General features: G+C 39.2%; 1 long non-coding RNA gene across 1 annotated transcript; it reads right to left on the reverse strand.

Annotated features, from left to right (window-relative positions):
- Positions 1–289: 289 nt before the first annotated feature.
- Positions 290–3,984, reverse strand: LOC112842631 (uncharacterized). The gene is made up of 3 exons (XR_003214496.1): positions 3,919–3,984; positions 505–623; positions 290–397 (listed from the first exon to the last, which is right to left on the reverse strand). It is a non-coding gene; the product is annotated as an uncharacterized LOC112842631 (long non-coding RNA).
- Between the last annotated feature and the right edge of the window lie 11,902 nt (positions 3,985–15,886).

Raw genomic sequence — 15,886 nt, forward strand, 5'->3', positions numbered from 1 at the left:
CCACAAATAACAGAATACTTATACAGTGGTTTTCCACTCTTGTTGAGCGATTAAGGCACTTTTTACTATGATCAACATTCACCCCGTCAGGCAGGATTCATACAGCCAGCTATGACTGAGGAGGCAGCTCTGGTCGGCTGCCAATCCGAAGATTGGTGAATTGATTCCCTACCTACTCCAGGTGTGTCGGAGTTTCCTTGGGAATGATAATCAATCCTGAGTTGTCCCCAACACATCCATCAGATCCAAACGTTAAACAATATGCTTAGGTTGTCACAACACAAGGCTGAGGCACGGGTTAGGACTCTGAAGCAGACACGACAGAGAAAGTGGTGGATTTTATTAATTTAACAGGAGAACTGTGGAAGGGATAGCCAGAGGGGAGGAGAGCAGTTAGCTGGTTTCAGGGACATCATTCAACAAGGAAGGAAGAGAGAGAAGTTAGTCCAATCCTTCAAGGGAGATACAGGGAGTTTAACAATGGCATGCTAGTGATTTGCTTACTTGCTCCCTGGAGGTAGATTGTCCGGAAGGGGAGGGTAAAGCTGGGGTTTCCATAGGAGGAGAGCACGATGGCCAGGGCATTACGAGCAGAATAGGGACTGGTAGGTGTTGCTCTTGAGCTAGCCAAAGATAAATGGAAACGAGGAAGCACAAGGGTCAGCACTGAGGCAAAATAACAACTACGAGAAATGTCAGGAGGCTGATTTGATCTGATTATCTCTTTGTATTTTAAAACATCCTCATTACTTTAACGTTGATTTAACACATTTGAGGGGAGTTCTTATTTCACATCAGTGTGAGCCTTCAAACATCAAACCAGTCTGAGCCTGAACAGTAACACATGAAGGCGGTCCTGTTTTTGTATTAATCACCAGGAGATGTGGTATAAAAAGACATGAAAGATGAAAAAAAAACCTTTGTGGCAAAAAGTGGGTGTGTTTTCATTTTTTTTTTTTTTTTTTGGCACAACACCAAAATGACTGCAGGTGCCCGTAAGTTGCCGTTACGGTACTTCAGCATCTAGCTAGTGCTATGGAACACAAGAGAGCATAAAGACAATAACATGTTGTGGCAGATAATTTCAAAAGCAACGTTTCTATCGGCTTAACAAACATCACCAAATACACAAACTGCACACAAGCAGTTTGTGTATTTGGCCAGCAACACACTGACAGCACAGTGTGTTGCTGGCTAAAGGTCCAGCTGCTGTATTTCACAAGGAGAGAAAAGAAAGAGCTCACTCAGAGATGGAGAAAGATAAGAAGGACAGGACAGGAGAGGAAGAACAGAGGTTAGATGTAAAGGTAAGGATGCTCAGTGGGATTTGATATACTGGAAATGTAAAGCTCATGTTTTTAAATCAAATATTGGGTCAGTACATGTGACGTTATGTTTTTTCATATTGTGAAATGTGCTGTAAAGGAAACAGAGGTAGACTAACTGTTATTTAAAAGTTGCATGAAGATCCTCTGCAGGTTAGTGAAGATATAAACAGGTTAGTTTGCTGTACTGTGATGGATTTAAAGTAAAGAACAGTGTGTGACTGGTGCACAGTGGCTGTGTTTCATGCTCAGAGTTAGGTTATATCCAGTATAGCGGAATTGAATTTGAAGTTAACCTGATGATGCTGAGATTCATTCACTGAATTCCACCTTCATACCAACTTTATACTGTCTAATATAAAGAGTATAAATACTGTACTGGAAATCTGCCAGGACCACTCATAAAACATCTGTTAAATTGAGGTGTGTAAATCCACAAAGAGCAGTAAACCTCAGAGCAGTAGCCCAGATCAGCTGATCACAGCCTGTACATTAAGAAACTCTACTGGAGCTCTCCATAGAAATTCCTTTCCTCACAATGAGCCACTACAACTGATTTCTAGGTTCCTCCACCTGCTGAATGTGCTTTAACCTCTTCGCTGCTACATTCTCCTCTTTAGAGGCAAAGTCACCCTATACAATGTCCATTCAACAGATTCAAGCTGAGTTCATTCATTAGAATTAAAATTCAGACTAACATAAAGTTTGTGTTCCCATCTATTAACATTATTTTATTATTACATTAATGTAACACACGGTTTAGTTAGCTTTGCACAAAAATAGAAACATCCTCCAAAAAGTTACTTTTTACTTTCTTACTTTAGGTACATTTCAGAGCCTGTACCTTTTCACTTTTACTTGAGTAAAGAAGCTGAATCAGTACATCAACTTCTACTGGAGTATTTTAAAACTAGTATCTGTACTTCTACTCAAGTACATCACATCTGTAGTTTTGCCACCTCTGCTGGGGAAGTACTGGGAATTGATTTCATCTGATGAGGAACCAGTGTACACTGTTCCAAAAAATAGTAATGTCAAAGTATCTTACTGTATATTTTACAGTTTTGTACTGTTTTCTAGAATATCATTACATTTACACAAGTAGACTGTGATTTTACACGTCAAATGTAAAATACATAACATCACTGTAAATATAGTAAAACACAATTTACTTGTTTTTTAAATATATTTTTTTGTACATATGCATATTTAGATTGTAAAAATACATTCAGAAATGTATCATAATTTCACAAATATTTGTCTGTTATTTGAGAGAATGATCTGTTAAATTCAAATGTAATACTATGGAAAAATATATAAAATGATCGAAAATTAATGAGAATAATCAATAATTTAAGGAGTATTTGAATTATAATTTTGCTGAAAATGTCATGTCATCTAGGTCTGATTCAATAATTCAGAGGTAACAAGTGAAAATATAATTAATAGGAATAAAAACTAAAACAACATATAAAACATTGCACGGCCACACTGTGCTAATTATATAATTTAAAAAATAAATGTAGAGGTAGGAATTGCAATTAATATAAATCTCAAAGTATTCACAACATTCCTGAACAGAAATAGGCCTCTGCACCTGGGATGAGGGTGTGGCCATGAAAACAATGTGACATGCCATTGGATGTTGGAACACATAATAACATGACGCTAAGCATCGGCCAATGAATGTGAACTAACAACAACAAGGTCGCGGGTATGGCTGCACTGTAAAAAAAATAATCCTAATATAAAAGTATTCTACTGTGCATTTTACAGTTTTGTTCTGTTCTTCTAGAATATCATTAAATTTACATAAATAGACTGACTTCACATTTCAAATGTCAATTAACGTAAAATCACTGTAATGTAATAAAACATAATTTTCTTGTTTTTTAAATGTATCTGTCTGTACATATGCACATTTAGATTGTTAACATACATTCACAAATGTATCATGATTTCACAAATATGTGTCCGTTATTTGAAAGATTGAACTGTTAAATTCAAATGTAATGCTATGGAAAAGTATATAACATGATTCCTATAAGCTTGTGTTACATCACATAAGTATTATTATCATTGCTAGTTAGGGTGATCGTGGCTCAAGAGTTGGCAGTTCGCCTTATGATCAGAAGGTTGCTGGTTCGAGCCCCGGCTCCGACACTCTCGGTCGTTGTGTCCTTGGTCAAGACTCTTCACCTACTGGTGATGGCCAGAGGGGCCGATGGTGTGATATGGCAGCCTCGCCTCTGTCAGTCTGTCCCAGGGCATGCAATCCATTATTATTTAAACCAACTGTTAACTGTATATTTCTGTACATTTACGTATTATTATTCATATTGCCACATTCATTGACCTTGTTTATAGGTAATTTCATTGTTTAATCACGTTAAAATGTTCCTAATTTAATGTCTAAAAGCACTTGAAAAAGGCAGAATCCCATGTAAAATTAGCGCAACAAACTTTATTGTCATTACTGGAAATAACCGTATTTTTATGGGGAAGTTATTTTCTGTTATTTTACAGTAGTATTTTGGCGCCCCAGCTGCCGGAATATTACCGTTTTTTTAAGATGTTTTTTTTAACAGTGTACCTGGCAACATAGTGGATGGCTGGGCTTCATTCAAGAGGTAGAAGAAGGACCTCAAGTTGTCCCGCACCTGGAATCAAAAGAGTAACAGACTCCAAGGACATCATAACCAGTTAACTATAACACAGAAAAAAAAACACCTGTATGAGTCAAAAGTGTTTTGAATGCTGAGTTCTGAGTAGAAAAACACTATATATCAGTATCTTGACCAAATTTACTCAACATGCAGACTTTGCATGCAGCTGGGATTGAGACATTCCCACAACCTGCTCTAACTTCAGATGCTTGGGGAGTAGTTAATACTATACTGATACTATTATAAACATATCTTGGAGCTGGAGTACACAATTAGCACACAATTGCATTTGCTGTTACATTATTTGCTGTTATTGTCTTTTATTGTTATTGACAAGTTGGAATCACAGAATGAACAGAAGAAAAACCTTTGGGCAGACTCTTATTCCAGTGACCTACTGTCACATCTTGAGGTACGGTGAGTTATAACATGTTGGTTGGAACATATACTGTTGAAATCATGTAGTTAGGACAGTTTAGAAATCAGAAATTATCATCAAAAATCATTTAGAAATAATCAGTAAATTCCTCTGCAAAAGAATACACAGATTTGGTCTGCCGACAATGGATGGATGGATAAACTGTATCTAAATGAATGATACTACTAACGTCACACTTTGCCCCTTTAAAGTTATGGAGAGACAAAATTTCTGCAAAAGAAAAAATGTGTTCAAGCAGCGTTAGACAAAATCCAGGATATAACAAATCTGTATATGTCTAAGCATCAAACATGCACACAAACGCACACAAACGGGGCTTGACTGGCAGTCACGATAGATGTTATCATGTCAGGCTTGTGTTGTTTCTTCAGGTGCTTTTACAGCAAGTTAGACCATGCAGCCTGCCTGCCCTTGGTCCCCTACACACACACACACACACACACACACACACACACACACAAAAATGCACACTCAAGTCTTTCTTCCCCTCTTTGATGTTTGTACATTTGGCTTTGCTATCACAGAGAACTCTGATGAATATAATCCTTCAACTTCTTCCCCCCCATCACCACTTTTCCCCCTTTGCCTCTCCTTTTTCTGTCTCTTAAGTATTTTCCATTTTTTCTGCTCCCCCTGTCTACATCACTCTCTTTCTCCCCTCACCCCGTTCTCTTCCTCCCTACCTCCCTCCTCATACTCCCTATTTTCTTCCTTCAATCATACCGCCCTCCCACCTTCCCTCCCGTTGTTTTAAGTGAGTGTCATCAAGCTCACAGATGTTTAGCACCATTTTACCGCTAAACCCTGTTTCCCAGCAGTTTTTTTTCTGTCTCTCTTTCACACACACTCACACACATTACGCACACACGGAAAGAGATGGCTGCTGGAGTAATCATGTCATGTAAATTACCCAGCATACCAAGAGGCCTCTTCACCTGCAATCAGCCTCACAGTGCTTCAGTCTAACCTGTTTTTTTTAAGGAAAAAAAGGAAAAACTTCTCTCCCCAAAGTGAAGGTGAGCGTACATTTTCTGCACATCTTGCAATGTACTTAAAAAGAAATGTAACTTTTCTTTATCTGTGTTGTTGCCATTTCTGTACAAAGGATTTCACACTGGGTGTATCTCAAAAGTGATGCTTTGATGCCACGAACAAGCGCTTGGCAACTGTGGGAAGGAAAAACTCCCTTTTAACAGGAAGGAACCTCTGGCAGAAACAGGCTCAGGCAGTAAAATTATCCAATCTTTCCTGGGAAATTGTTAACACATTAGTCTCATAAACGGACTTTTTTTTAGCAGTTTTGCCTTTTTAAAGGCAAACCTTGACAATCACAGCAAGAAACACAGGAAGCTAAATCATAAACAATTAAATTGTGGCCCCATCTACAAAAGTTCAAGTTTTAAGTTGTTACCACAAGCTAAAGAGTGGTGCTGTACTTAAAAACAATACCAGGTGAAGTGATTTTGGAGCTGGAGTAAATGAATGTTGTACTAAAATGCAAAAGTCTAAACATAGACTTGTCATAATGAGGAGATGGTCCTGTTAGCATTAGCACACCATAAAATACCTGTAATATTTTAGTAGATTATTTATGATTCCCATAAGCAGAGCTCGTGCTGGCAATGTGTTTTTATATTTTTGTATTGGGCTACTAATACAAGGCACACATAGAGAGGGAATGTATGCAAACCATGCGGGAACAATGGATGGAAAAAACCTTTTTTCTGTACTGAACAGATCGTTGTACTACAAGACTGTAGTAGCTTACACACTGAATTTTAACATGTAACTGAAGAAGTATTTAGGTGTTATATTGGTGGTAAGCTACGCCGGTGATACATCTGTGCAGTGGGAAAAAGATGTCAGTGCTATGTAATGCCTTCCTCATCGGATTGCACCGACAGTTGCTTACAGAATCTGATACATTCGAGCTCGTGGCAGATCATAGCCCATCTACTGGGGCATGTCTAGAGAACTGATCTAGTTTATGTTGTTTGGGGTAAATATTCACCCTCTAACATCTTAAGGAGTTGGTGACGCCATTTCTGTGGACCATTTACAGATTTACAGTACACAGTCCTGTGAATGTCTCTGGGCTGGATCCTGAGAATAAGCACTGATCAATTACAAAACACACTCAAGTGATCAGAATGGGAGGGGCGTGGTTTTTCTTTTTAATGTTTAGAGCTGTGAAATATTTTTACGACCCAACATTAGATGTATCTCAGTAACAAGATTGAACATAATCAAAAGATTTGAATTTTTTGCTATTTGATAAAACATTTGTGTTTTTTAACTAACAGAAATGTTCAAAACAGATGGTGCTAGCTAGCTTTTTTATATGCAAGCTAAAGATGGTGGCTAATGGGACTTTGTGACTAGCTCAGACTTACTATCCACTGGGTGAATAGCCTTTATTTTTTCTCTGCGTTTTGCATTTTTTGTGCAGTCATGTCCTTGTTGTTCTTACAGAAAAATACAGTGAATAAAGATCTCGACGTGCTGACAGTTCTCTCCACTCCTACGGTAACTTTAATAAAAGGGTGTTTAATAGCACATTATCAAATCATCAATAGCACAAACTAAGACCTTGAGATAGATCGTGACTTCCTCATGCTCGATAATGACTTTCGCTTTCCCGCCAACAATGCTTTTGCAGAAGAAGGTGTCACTTTTAAAAAAGGCGGATATCTTTCATTTTGGAAGGAAACTCCGTCTCTGGTTACCGTCTGTGCTTCAGAAGGCTGCCAAATCCAGTCAGGCTTACTGTACTTTACCTGCCACTGGCCATAATGCAGCTGCAGCTTAAAATGTGACAGGCACGGCATGGCATAAATAAGGATTAGCTGTTTGTCATATGTGGTACATAGAATAGTTACATTTCTTCGTTGAAAATAAAACGCAACTCAGCTTTTAATGTCATCCGAGAATAGCTCGAGCATGGATTAAATTAGAAAAAAAAATCTTCAAAGTGCACTCGGCAGTCTTGGTGAAAGATTTTTTTTTTTACTTGGATTTAGGGGCAAAAGTACAAGATAACCATATGACACAGTATAATTAGAAATTTCCCATGTATATTTCCCAGACTTACATATGTTTCATTGCAGCCGGAGCAGGTAGTTTGTTGTCTGAAACCTAAAACATCGTGGTTCTCTCGATATACAAAAACTAACCCTGCAAAGTTTAAAAGCAATCACTGACACAGTATGTATGCTTTCATTTATACAGTATAAAAGTGCAAAAATGTTATCTTTTCAGTAGTTTCGGAAGGTTAGACATTTGTGGCCACAGTGACATTGCTGGAATTGCCAAACAACAGCAGCACAGCTAATAAATGTGAAATAAACAGCATCTGCTATAACCGTTAATGCATAATTAAGCTGGAGTAGAACTCGTTATGTCTTAATTATGCTTGTGTTTACTAACTCTAGTCAGCAATGTTTCTTGACAAAAATGTTTTTCTTATTATTTTTTATTACGAGGAAATCTTTTTCATAACTGTTTGAGGTGAACATAGGTATGCAGGGGAAAAAAATGTAGTAATGTTCAAGATGGTATTTTCTTTGCTTCAGTGTGACCAGCTGCTCCCTGCAGCTTGGACTTCCATTGATCGGTTTCTAAGTACATAAAATCCACCTGATTCACCCGACGGAGCAGACCACCTAGCTGCATTCATATTCATCAGTATTAAGGTCTGGATTCAAAAAAACAAATTAATCCATGTTTCTTTGTGAAATGTTGGATCTTGGAAACTCGGTGATGTGGTGACTAACCGCTGACACGCTATCCAGCCGTGGACATGCTAGCGCTAGTCAGTCAGTCAGTCAGAATAGGTTTCTGAGCTCGTCTGTACTGCACCACTTAGTCTTCCTGGCATTTGTTCATCAAAGTACACAGTTTCCTTTCAGTGAAAGTTACTGAAGAAGGAAAATAAAGGTGTTCTTAAGAGCTTAGCTTTGTTGATAACAGGACAATAAAGACATATTTAAACCACTGATTCCTGCATGATACCTGCAGACCAAAGCTCTCTTTGTGAAGAAGTTTAGACTTCAGAGGTTCAATACAATTGAATTGTGCTAATTAGATTTCTCATTATTTCAAAGGCCAAAGGTGGATTTCTACTGTTTAAGGTCTAAACTTTACAGGTCCAAGCTGGGTCATTGAATCCATATTTTTGTGAGGATTTCCAGTGTTTTCCCTCTAAGTGTCCCTCGAAAGTGTTCCAGACAGCTGCACACACCACAGCCATGTAGTCACTCCTGTTATAGTTCTTTGAGGTCTACCTGAAAGGAGTGTGTGTAGTTAGTGCATTATATTGTAAAGCCTCAGCAGATGAGACCATGCAATCACAAACAATTGGTAGACATAAAGACTTCCACACAGACCCTTGGCCTCACCATCTGGTGATGAAATTTACATCGCTTGGAGGCAAATACACCCTGTTAGCCACACCACTGCATGCTGCAGGCATTTCTGCCTGAGAATGAATGGGCTGCTTATGACACCTTGACAAATTAACAACAGTTTGCCAAAGTTTCTGTCTTTTTCTTTTACTGAACTTATAAATAACCTATGAAATTATCTCTGACTTTCCCAGAGCTCATTGTTGTGTGTGTGTGTTTGTGTGTGTGTGTGTGTGTGTGTCAGGCAGAGGTTAACCACCATCATACATACATCATTGTTGTGTTACCAACTTTTTTGTTAAATAAAATCAAGGCTACTTGTCATGGTTTGGGGCTGACTTGGGGTTCTTCCGTTGGCCTTTCCGTTTATTCCCTGCAGGTGGCTCCACCCTGTGGGTGAGTCTTCCCAGGTCCCACTTCTCACCTGACACACCTGTCTTGCATCTGATAATTAGTAACCGGCTTCTCAAGGGCCATCGCGAATCCCCAACTCCGTGCCAGCGTGGTAATCGAGCTTACATAAGCTCCCAGAATACCAGAGCACCAGAATACCATCGAGCCACTATACAACCAAGATTTCACAGCACTGATCTACATATTCCTCTTCCTCTAATTTCCACTCCTTCAGTCAATGCTGTGAGGAGTACTGCCGACTGGTTCAGTCACACTCCCAGGACTACTACTTGACAAAGTTTCATTTTCCACCATTGTTAGCCTTGTGCTAATGTCTCGCCTCCTCTGTTTATGAAGTCAAGTTTACCTGTTGAGGCTTCCTTGAGATCCTTCTCTGAAATTATTGAGGTGGTCCGTGTTTCTAAAAGAAAGAACTGTGAAAATTTACCTGCAATACTCACCTGCCTTTCCACCATGTACTGCCCTAAAAAACTCTGGTCAGTCCAATTCCCGTCCTTGCTAATTTTCTCTGTAAAATATCAAGTAAGAGCTAAGCCCGACTGAGTTATCCATACCTCACCTCTAATCCATTTCCAACTGACCATTCTCCCCCTGAAAACCCCGGAAATTCCCAGGCCTCAAGTCTTTACTGCTATGAGCTGGCTTTATAAATAAACTTGCTGAACAGCACTCTGTCGGTTGTTGGGTGTGTATTTTGAGACCAGTCTGTTAAGCTGATTCCGGCCCATGACACTACCTGAACTGAATCTTTTTAATCACCGATGTCACAATGAAGTCTTATTCCTTTTGCTAGCCTGATCCCATCTCAATTGATTACTCAATATGTTTGAACCACAAGTGACCAAGATCAAACTTTTACATTTCAAAGGTCTTATTAGTGTACAGCTTCAAAAACAATCATATAAAAACACAGAGAACACCTGTTTCTTATTTTTTGTTTACACTATTCAAGCCATGGCCCTGCGACAGACTGGTGACCTGTCCAGGGTGTACCCTGCTTCTTCCCCTATGGGAGCTGGGATAGGCTCCAGCCCCCCTGCGACCCTGAAAAGGATAAGTGGAATGGATAGATCTATTCAAGCCAAAACTTTTGCTTCTCTTGAACATGTACACTCACACAACTGCTCATTAACCCACCGATCTAATGGCAGTTTAATGCATTTAGACATGCAGACCTGCTGAAGTTCAAACTAAGCATTAGAATCATGATTTGAGTGACTCTGATTGCTTTTTGATGGGAAATCCAAGTAGATTAGCAGTTTCTAATCTACTTGGATTTCCCCACGCAAGCATCTCAAAAATTTAATAAATAAATAACAAGAAAACATCCACTGAACGGCTGTTCTATGGTTGAAAATGCCTTGATGATTACCAAGGTCAGAGGAGAATTGCCAGACTGTTTCCAGCTAATAGGAACCCTACAGGAACCGCTCGTAAACAACCAAGCTATGCAGAAGATCATTTCAGAACACCTAACATGTTTAACTTTGTTGTAGATGGGCTACAGCAGCAGAAGACCACAAAAGGTGCTGCTCCTGTCAGCTGAGAACAGGAAACTGAGGCTCCAGTTTGTGTCAAGATTGAAAAATAGAAGATTAAAAAAATGTTGATTTCTACAGTGACATTCAAATGCTTTTATTGGGTGTAAAGAAAAAAATGAAGGCATGGATCCATCACCTCTGTCTTGTTAATTGAATACAATACCGAGTTCCTGCACTCAAATAACCTCCACTGTCACAAGCTCTCAACAGAGCACCTTTATGCTGTGATATGATGTGAACAGGAGATTCACATCATGGTTAAGCAGCTGACAAACCTGCTGTCATGTCCATGTGGACCAAAATCTCTGAGGAATGTTTCCGGCACCGTTTTGATTGTGTGCTTTTAGGAAGCAAGACAGTTCTGGAGGCAAAACGTGTCCAACCTGGTACTTTAAAGTGTAGCTAACAGAGGTTAGGTTAGGTTCACCTTCCACTTATATCGGTATATGCATTCTTGTTTAGGACTTTAACTTGGGATCTGTATTCGCGTAGTTTAGAAACATGGACATGAAGTCAGGCTAAACTTGAACCTGACTTCAAAATCAGAAACTAGCTTTAAGGCTGTTTGCTTTTGTGTGCATGCTCGATGTCACTCGCATCCACGTTAAATGTCATGCAGATCACATGACCTGGGACATCCACCAGCTGTGCACATCTCACACACACAATCACACTCAAACACACTTGTGCTTAAGTTCAGGCTCATTCACCTGGGTGGGCCTGTCTGTCTGTCTGGCAGTAGTGTGAGGATTAGACCAGAGATTAGACTGACAAAACACACACAACAACAGGAGGAAGTCAGGGTTGTGTCTATGTGTGTGTGTGTGTGCGAAAGAGGGAGAGAGGTAGAGATGGGGCGCTTGGGTGTATGCACTTACATACGTTTGAGCATTCCGTGTGTGAGCACTGCTTAGCCTCTAAGGAATCTTCTAGACAAGCCACTCTCTTCCTCTCTTCTAAGTCATCCAACCATTCAAGTCAAAGCTTTTATTAATCCTTTCAGTTAACAGTGCATTCCATTCAAATCTGGCATTAAAACTTTATGCTAACTGTGCATTCCATTCAAGACAACTCATCCAAAATGATATTACAGTGAACCCAGACAGGAAATGATAATTGTTTTTGAGAATCTTCAGACTTAACTGGAACTGCCCTTTGCCCTGAGCCTAATTTTAGATTTTAATCCCGGTTCACTACGCCCAATCCTGACCCACCCTGAGTTTGACAGTTTCCTGAGGTTCAACGGTGGCATCAAAAGGAGTTCTTCAAAGCTGACAAACCACTTCAAGTTAGTTCACTCTCAGGCAAAACAGGAAGCAGTAGCTGGCACCTTGACAAACAGATGCCACATCCAAAGGGTATATGAAAAGCAGTAAATGCAAGCCTATAACGTGTTTCAATACGGAGCAGTTAAGGGACAAGGGTGTTATCATGTACAGTAATGTTTGAAATGGTTATTTTCTCACTGTTACCCTTTAATCATTTTTCTTAATGAGATATATTCCCACTGACTTTGTCCACCTTCAGGTTTTGCGGTTTGCATAATTGCAGTTTGAGCAGTAATAACCCACAAACATTTCCTGCATATAAAGCACACAACTTGCACTGCTGGTTCCAGGAGAACACAAACAGATTGTGAAAGACTGTTTAACATTACTCAATTCAGTTTTATTACATAGCGCTATATCACAACAACAGTCGCCTCAAGGTCCTTATGATGACAAAAGCTAAAGTCTGTACAAAGAAATTCAAACTGTTGGCTTGAGTATCCACTCATTTGATACATGCTTTGTAAATTACCCATAACTCAAACAAGTCTCTTACTCTGTAATCACCCCGGGTAATTGTTTAATTAAATGATTCAATCTTGCTGCACCTGCCAGTTGCCACCAGCACCTATGCAAGCAGCCACAGGACAAGACGTGGAGTACAACCTGAACTCAGGGCAACTACCGACCAACAGACAACCACTCACGCTAACAAACACTCCTACTTCCAATTAACAGGCATGTACAGCATATCCAGCAAGAAGCTGGAGGACTCAGAAAGAACAAGGCATGCAAAGGCCCCACCTGACCACCAAATTTAAACCCAGGAATGAGAGAACTCATTGATAGGTGTAAATTTGAAATTACAGATGAAACGCGCAACAAGACACAAAAGAGAAATGAGAGACTGACAAACCATTAATTTACCACTATAAGGTCTACAGTGTTTGTGCTTGTGTCGATCTATTCTGCTGTGGCACACTCATTTTTAACTTGAGAATTTGTAGCAGCTAGAGATAAACAGGAAATCAGTAATGGCACTGGTAAGACTGACGACACACCTGAGGTTTCTGCTTTCATTCTTTCTGGTGGCAGACTGAGTGAACTTTGCTGAACTTTTATTTTTTAACTTCTCTCTAGTATGGCTGCATGGTTCAGATTTCAGCTCTGTTAAAGGCTCATTTGCTGCTGGGATTACACTAGATTCCACTATTTGCCCTATGTTGCCTATTAGTTCATCCTCTGAAGCAAATTGTGTTGCTCCTTTCTCTTTATGGTCCTCCATAAAAGCCCACTTTTTATGGCTTAAAGAGCACTGAAGCTGTAAAGTTTACATACTATTGTCACTCTACAATGATAACGATTTGGTTGGATTCTTTGTAGTAGAGCAACTACAGGGTTGCCTGCCAACTGAATCCTTTGAACTAGCTCATAAATGCACCTGAGTAGGTTTGATACATCAGGTCAGAGATCAGGTCTGAGCTGTCAGTCAAGATCGATGTCGGTCTAAAGCTTCATTCCAGAGCGTCTGGTTTGTACGTTTGAGTGAATAGAAACTAGTCGAAGAAGGTTGTGGGAGGGATCCGTCGTGTTTACTTTGGACATTAAGTAGTGTTGCAAAGCCAGGTAAACACATTCCAGGCGCGTGCATGTGTGTGTGTGTGTGTGTGTGTGTGTGTCTGTATGAACAAAAATAGAAATATTCATTTACTAAAAGACAGACATGAAAAAAATCCACTTTCTTAATTTAAAACTTTCTATGGTGACCGTTAAAATCACCCAATGCAAAGAAAACATCACAAAGAGACCTTTATGCCTTTGTGCACATGATGACAACGACACAAAGCTTCCTGTGTTAAGATTGTTGCTGGCTAAATCATATTCTATTTATTTCAGAATTACACTCATTTCCAGTAAGATAAAGTGATGACGTGATAAAAGGTCAAAGGTCAACTATGAGGCATAGTTGTGAACCACAACTTGAGTTTTAACAGATTGCAAGCTCAAAGTCTCTTAATATATTATATTTATGGATGTTGTTCTACTGTTAATCCGGGTTAGCAAATTCATACAGCTTTAGTACAGTACTGTAATGCAACACTGTTGTTTCACATAATAACAATAACTAACTATCATAATGATGACTTTCAAAGTAAAATAAATGTTGTTTTGCAATCAGGAAATAAGTGACAAAGCAACTGGTTAAAAGCAATGATTCCCTGAGAAAAATAGCATATCTTAAAAAAATCAATAGTTTTTAAAACTGAGAGAAAGCAAAACAGAAACAAGAAAAAAAACCTGTCAAATAATGTTGAAAAAGATCAAATTGGTAGTAACCTTAGGGCCACGTGTGGATAGTTTATTCCATAGTTTTGTCATGCCAAAACTTCAAGATTAAGATCTGAAGTTGAAAGAGGTCTGAGGTTAAAGACAGAACAGCGTCACCGGATTATTAGGTGCAGTGCTGTGGGGGGACCTTAATTATGATCATTGTTCTGTACAACTGCCTCATGATGCAACGCCAAAATAGAGGGACAGGAATATGATTTGGGGTCTGTACTTTCACCTAAAAAATAGACATGCACATTTTAACCCTCCAGATTCAGTGCAATCTAGACACGCACACCCTCCTATGTCTATGCATATGCGTGTAAGTGCCCATGTTTGTGCACAGCCCCGTCCCTTTCAAGCCCTTTGTGAGTGTGTATTGTCTGGGCCAGTGATAGAAGTGGGTTTGAGGAGGGGCGGAAGCTTTTCAGAAGGCATTTGTCCAGAGTGAGGGTGGCTCGACCTTGAGACTAAACAGAAGGAAACACAGGTTCAAAGACAGCGGTTTAAGCACAGGGAGAATAAGAAAACGCTTTTATGAATTTGTTTATGTCACATAAATGCTGATTAACAATTAAGGAACAAAGTTAGGAAAGTAAACTTCTTTAATTTGTCTTTAAAGTGTTTTTCCACACTTTCTTTATTTTTTCTATTGATACTGTATGTTTTGCATGTCTTAATCACTTCTGCAAAAAAGATGCCTCATTTTCAGAGTTGATTTTTTTTTTCTTTAAAGGTCTGGATCCCAGATTATGTTTTAAATATAGCGGCTGGTGTTCACAGCTGAAGTTAAAGCCTGAGAACAATACTTAAAAACTTTTTTTTTTTTTAAAAAAACTATTTGATTCATCTTTTCTTCTGCAGGGTAAAAGGGTCAAGGAACACTCTTCCTTTCATTGCTGCTTTTCTGTACTTCTCACCCCATCCTACCCACTAATACCCACATTTTAATAACACAGGTGCATTTATCACTGAGCTGAGCTTCAGAAAGAAAATGCTTTTTCAAGTTTTGTCGCAGAGAGGAAGACCTTGGCTTTCTTGACATTTTCCAGCGGTTACTTTTTTGCATTGTCTCTCAAGTATTTTGGTACCTTGGCGTCTATAGAAAAAGTATTCATATTTCCATACCTTTTAAGACTGCGCACAAAAAGTTTTATGCTAAAACGCAACAATGAAACGTGCTCTTTAACCTACATATTTTAAAACCTTTACTTTCCTTTGCTTGCTTCTAGGGTGGTCTGTACTGATCTCTTAACTCTGACATACCAGTCAAAACACAATCACAATCTGTGCGCGCATGAATGTGTGTAGAAGTGAGGGTATGATTCACAACGCATAACAGTTAAACAAGGTTTTAACATACCACTATTTAGGGTTTCAGCCAGCATTAAGAGTGGGGAGGTGGTTAGAGGGAAACAGCCACTTTGTCGGAGGGGGGGAATTTCTACATTTGTATTTCAGTTAAAACCTCAGCAGTTAAAAAATGTAAACATGATTATGGC

This window comes from Oreochromis niloticus, linkage group LG17, assembly GCF_001858045.2.
Source record: "Oreochromis niloticus isolate F11D_XX linkage group LG17, O_niloticus_UMD_NMBU, whole genome shotgun sequence".
Taxonomy (NCBI): Eukaryota; Metazoa; Chordata; class Actinopteri; order Cichliformes; family Cichlidae; genus Oreochromis; species Oreochromis niloticus.